Here is a 6,000-nt window from a genome sequence, read left to right on the forward strand (position 1 = left end):
ACCCAGTGCTCATCCCAAAAGGTGCCCTCCTCAATACCTATCACCCACCCTCCCCTCCCTCCCACCCCCCATAAACCCTCAGTTTGTTCTCAGTTTTTAACAGTCTCTTATGCTTTGGCTCTCTCCCACTCTAACTTCTTTTTTTTTTTTTTCCTTCCCCTCCCCCATGGGTTCCTGTTAAATTTCTCAGGATCCACATAAGAGTGAAACCATATGGTATCTGTCTTTCTCTGTATGGCTTATTTCACTTAGCATTACACTCTCCAGTTCCATCCACGTTGCTACAAAAGGCCATATTTCATTTTTTTTAATTGCCACATAGTATTCCATTGTGTATATATACCACAAATTCTTTATCCATTCATCAGTTGATGGACATTTAGGCTCTTTCCATAATTTGGCTATTGTTGAGAGTGCTGCTATGAACATTGGGGTACAAGTGCCCCTATGCATCAGTACTCCTGTATCCCTTGGATAAATTCCTAGCAGAGCTATTGCTGGGTCATAGGGTAGGTCTATTTTTAATTTTCTGAGGAACCTCCACACTGCTTTCCAGAGCGGCTGCACCAATTTGCATTCCCACCAACAGTGCAAGAGGGTTCCCGTTTCTCCACATCCTCTCCAGCATCTATAGTCTCCTGATTTGTTCATTTTGGCCACTCTGACTGGCGTGAGGTGATACCTGAGTGTGGTTTTGATTTGTATTTCCCTGATAAGGAGCGACGCTGAACATCTTTTCATGTGCCTGTTGGCCATCTGGATGTCTTCTTTAGAGAAGTGTCTATTCATGTTTTCTGCCCATTTCTTCACTGGGTTATTTGTTTTTCGGGTGTGGAGTTTGGTGAGCTCTTTATAGATTTTAGATACTAGCCCTTTGTCCGATATGTCATTTGCAAATATCTTTTCCCATTCCGTTGGTTGCCTTTTAGTTTTGTTGGTTGTTTCCTTTGCTGTGCAGAAGCTTTTTATCTTCATAAGATCCCAGTAATTCACTTTTGCTTTTAATTCCCTTGCCTTTGGGGATGTGTCGAGTAAGAGATTGCTACGGCTGAGGTCAGAGAGGTCTTTTCCTGCTTTCTCCTCTAAGGTTTTGATGGTTTCCTGTCTCACATTCAGGTCCTTTATCCATTTTGAGTTTATTTTTGTGAATGGTGTGAGAAAGTGGTCTAGTTTCAACCTTCTGCATGTTGCTGTCCAGTTCTCCCAGCACCATTTGTTAAAGAGGCTGTCTTTTTTCCATTGGATGTTCTTTCCTGCTTTGTCAAAGATGAGTTGGCCATACGTTTGTGGGTCTAGTTCTGGGGTTTCTATTCTATTCCATTGGTCTGTGTGTCTGTTTTTGTGCCAATACCATGCTGTCTTGATGATGACAGCTTTGTAGTAGAGGCTGAAGTCTGGGATTGTGATGCCTCCTGTTTTGGTCTTCTTCAAAATTCCTTTGGCTATTCGGGGCCTTTTGTGGTTCCATAGGAATTTTAGGATTGCTTGTTCTAGTTTCGAGAAGAATGCTGGTGCAATTTTGATTGGGATTGCATTGAATGTGTAGATAGCTTTGGGTAGTATTGACATTTTGACAATATTTATTTTTCCAATCCATGAGCAGGGAATGTCTTTCCATTTCGTTAAATCTTCTTCAATTACCTTCATAAGCTTTCTATAGTTTTCAGCATGCAGATCCTTTACATCTTTGGTTAGATTTATTCCTAGGTATTTTATGCTTCTTGGTGCAATTGTGAATGGGATCAGTTTCTTTATTTGTCTTTCTGTTGCTTCGTTGTTAGTGTATAAGAATGCAACTGATTTCTGTACATTGATTTTGTATCCTGCCACTTTGCTGAATTCATGTATCAGTTCTAGCAGACTTTTGGTGGAGTCTATCGGATTTTCCATGTACAATATCATGTGATCTGCAAAAAGCGAAAGCTTGACTTCATCTTTGCCAATTTGGATGCCTTTGATTTCCTTTTGTTGTCTGATTGCTGATGCTAGAACTTCCAGCACTATGTTAAACAACAGCGGTGAGAGTGGGCATCCCTGTCGTGTTCCTGATCTCAGGGAAAAAGCTCTCAGTTTTTCCCCGTTGAGGATGATGTTAGCTGTGGGCTTTTCATAAATGGCTTTTATGATCTTTAAGTATGTTCCTTCTATCCCGACTTTCTCAAGGGTTTTTATTAAGAAACGGTGCTGGATTTTGTCAAAGGCCTTTTCTGCATCGATTGACAGGATCATATGGTTCTTCTCTTTTTTTTTGTTAATGTGATGTATCACGTTGATTGATTTGCGAATGTTGAACCAGCCCTGCATCCCAGGAATGAATCCCACTTGATCATGGTGAATAATTGTTTTTATATGCTGTTGAATTCGATTTGCCAGTATCTTATTGAGAATTTTTGCATCCATATTCATCAGGGATATTGGCCTGTAGTTCTCTTTTTTTACTGGGTCTCTGTCTGGTTTAGGAATCAAAGGAATACTGGCTTCATAGAATGAGTCTGGAAGTTTTCCTTCCCTTTCTATTTCTTGGAATAGCTTGAGAAGGATAGGCATTATCTCTGCTTTAAACGTCTGGTAGAACTCCCCTGGGAAGCCATCTGGTCCTGGACTCTTATTTGTTGGGAGATTTTTGATAACCGATTCCATTTCTTCGCTGGTTATGGGTCTGTTCAAGCTTTCTATTTCCTCCTGATTGAGTTTTGGAAGAGTGTGGGTGTTCAGGAATGTGTCCATTTCTTCCAGGTTGTCCAATTTGTTGGCATATAATTTTTCATAGTATTCCCTGATAATTGTTTGTATCTCTGAGGGATTGGTTGTAATCATTCCATTTTCATTCATGATTTTATCTATTTGGGTCATCTCCCTTTTCTTTTTGAGAAGCCTGGCTAGCGGTTTGTCAATTTTGTTTATTTTTTCAGAAAACCAACTCTTGGTTTCGTTGATCTGCTCTACAGTTTTTTTAGATTCTATATTGTTTATTTCTGCTCTGATCTTTATTATTTCTCTTCTTCTGCTGGGTTTAGGCTGCCTTTGCTGTTCTGCTTCTATTTCCTTTAGGTGTGCTGTTAGATTTTGTATTTGGGATTTTTCTTGTTTCTTGAGATAGACCTGGATTGCAATGTATTTTCCTCTCAGGACTGCCTTCGCTGCATCCCAAAGCGTTTGGATTGTTGTATTTTCATTTTCGTTTGTTTCCATATATTTTTTAAATTTCTTCTCTAATTGCCTGGTTGACCCACTCATTCGTTAGTAGGGTGTTCTTTAACCTCCATGCTTTTGGAGGTTTTCCAGACTTTTTCCTGTGGGTGATTTCAAGCTTCATAGTATTGTGGTCTGAAAGTATGCATGGTATAATTTCAATTCTTGTAAACTTATGAAGGGCTGTTTTGTGACCCAGTATATGATCTATCTTGGAGAATGTTCCATGTGCACTCGAGAAGAAAGTATATTCTGTTGCTTTGGGATGCAGAGTTCTAAATAGATCTGTCAAGTCCATCTGATCCAATGTCTCATTCAGGGCCCTTGTTTCTTTATTGACCGTGTGTCTAGATGATCTATCCATTTCTGTAAGTGGGGTGTTAAAGTCCCCAGCAATTACCACATTCTTATCAATAAGGTTGCTTCTGTTTATGAGTAATTGTTTTATATATTTGGGGGCTCCGGTATTCGGCGCATAGACATTTATAATTTTAGCTCTTCCTGATGGATAGACCCTGTAACTATTATATAATGTCCTTCTTCATCTCTTGTTACAGCCTTTAATTTAAAGTCTAGTTTGTCTGATATAAGTATGGCTACTCCAGCTTTCTTTTGGCTTCCAGTAGCATGATAAATAGTTCTCCATCCACTCACTCTCAATCTAAAGGTGTCCTCAGGTCTAAAATGAGTCTCTTGTAGACAGCAAATAGATGGGTCTTGTTTTTTTATCCATTCTGATACCCTATGTCTTTTGGTTGGCGCATTTAATCCATTTACATTCAGTGTTATTATAGAAAGATACGGGTTTAGAGTCATTGTGATGTCTGTATGTTTTATGCTTGTAGTGATGTCTCTGGTACTTTGTCTCACAGGGTCCCCCTTAGGATCTCTTGTAGGGCTGGTTTAGTGGTGACAAATTCCTTCAGTTTTTGTTTGTTTGGGAAGACCTTTATCTCTCCTTCTATTCTAAATGACAGACTTGCTGGTTAAAGGATTCTCGGTTGCATATTCTTTCTGTCTACCACACTGAAAATCTCGTGCCAATTCTTTCTGGCCTGCCAAGTTTCAAAAGAGAGATCATTCACGAGTCTCATAGGTCTCCCTTTATATGTGAGGGCACGTTTACCCCTTGCTGCTTTCAGAATTTTCTCTTTATCCTTGTATTTTGCCAGTTTCACTATGATATGTCATGCAGAAGATCGATTCAAGTTACGTCTGAAGGGAGTTCTCTGTGCCTCTTGGATTTCAATGCCTTTTTCCTTCCCCAGTTCAGGGAAGTTCTCAGCTATGATTTCTTCAAGTACCCCTTCAGCACCTTTCCCTCTCTCTTCCTCCTCTGGGATACCAATTATGCGTATATTATTTCTTTTTAGTGTATCACTTAGTTCTCTAATTTTCCCCTCATACTCCTGGATTGTTTTATCTCTCTTTTTCTCAGCTTCCTCTTTTTCCATAACTTTATCTTCTAGCTCACCTATTCTCTCCTCTGCCTCTTCCATCCGAGCCATGGTGGTTTGCATTTTGTTTTGCATTTCATTTAAAGCATTTTTCAGCTCCTCGTGACTGTTCCTTAGTCCCTTGATCTCTGTAGCAAGAGATTCTCTGCTGTCCTGTATACTGTTTTCAAGCCCAGCAATTAATTTTATGACTATTATTCTAAATTCACTTTCTGTTATATTATTTAAATCCTTTTTGATCAGCTCATTAGCTGTTGTTATTTCCTGGAGATTCTTCTGAGGGGAATTCTTCCGCTTGGTCATTTTGGATAGTCCCTGGTGTGGTGAGGACCTGCAGGGCACTTCCCCTGTGCTGTGGTGTATAACTGGAGTTGGTGGGCGGGGCCGCAGTCAGTCCTGATGTCTGCCCCCAGCCCACCGCTGGGGCCACAGTCAGACTGGTGTGTGCCTTCTCTTCCCCTCTCCTAGGGGCGGGATTCACTGTGGGGTGGCATGGCCCGTTTGGGCTACTTGCACACTGCCAGGCTTGTGATGCTGGGGATCTGGCGTATTAGCTGGGGTGGGAAGGCAAGGTGCACGGCGGCAGGGGGGGCAGGCTTAGCTCGCTTCTCCTTAGGTGATCCACTTCAGGAGGGGCCCTGTGGCAGCCGGTGGGAGTCAGATCCACTGCCGGAGGTTTGGCTCCGCAGAAGCACAGAGTTGGGTGTTTGCATGGAGCGAGCAATTTCCCTGGCCGGAACCGGTTCCCTTTGGGATTTTGGCTGGGGGATGGGCGGGGGAGATGGCGCTGGCGAGCGCCTTTGTTCCCCACCAAACTGAGCTCTGTCGTCCGGGGGCTCAGCAGCTCACCCTCCCTTTGTCCTCCAGCCTTCCCGCTTTCCGAGCAGAGCTGTTAACTTATGACCTCCCAGACACTAAGTCGCTCTTGCTGTCGGAACACAGTCCGTCAGGCCCCTCCGCTTTTGCAAGCCGGACTCGGGGGCTCTGCTTGGCTGGCGAGCCTCCCCTCCGCCCCGGCTCCCTCCCGCCAGTCCGTGGAGCGCGCACCGCCTAGCCGCCCTTCCTACCCTCTTCCGTGGGCCTCTCGTCTGCACTTGGGTCTGGTGACTCCGTTCTGCTAATCCTCTGGCGGTTTTCTGGGTTATTTAGGCAGGTGTAGGTGGAATCTAAGTGATCAGCAGGACGCGCGGTGAGCCCAGCGTCCTCCTACGCCGCCATCTTCCCCTCAACATGTTAATTAATTTGATCATAGTAATCATTTGACTGATTTATGCCAAATCGGCCTGTTGTGCAGTTCAAATATACAACTTTGTGTGTCAATTATTCCTTAATAAAGCTGGAAAAAACTATT

Source organism: Lynx canadensis, chromosome X (assembly GCF_007474595.2).
Source record: "Lynx canadensis isolate LIC74 chromosome X, mLynCan4.pri.v2, whole genome shotgun sequence".
NCBI lineage: Eukaryota > Metazoa > Chordata > Mammalia > Carnivora > Felidae > Lynx > Lynx canadensis.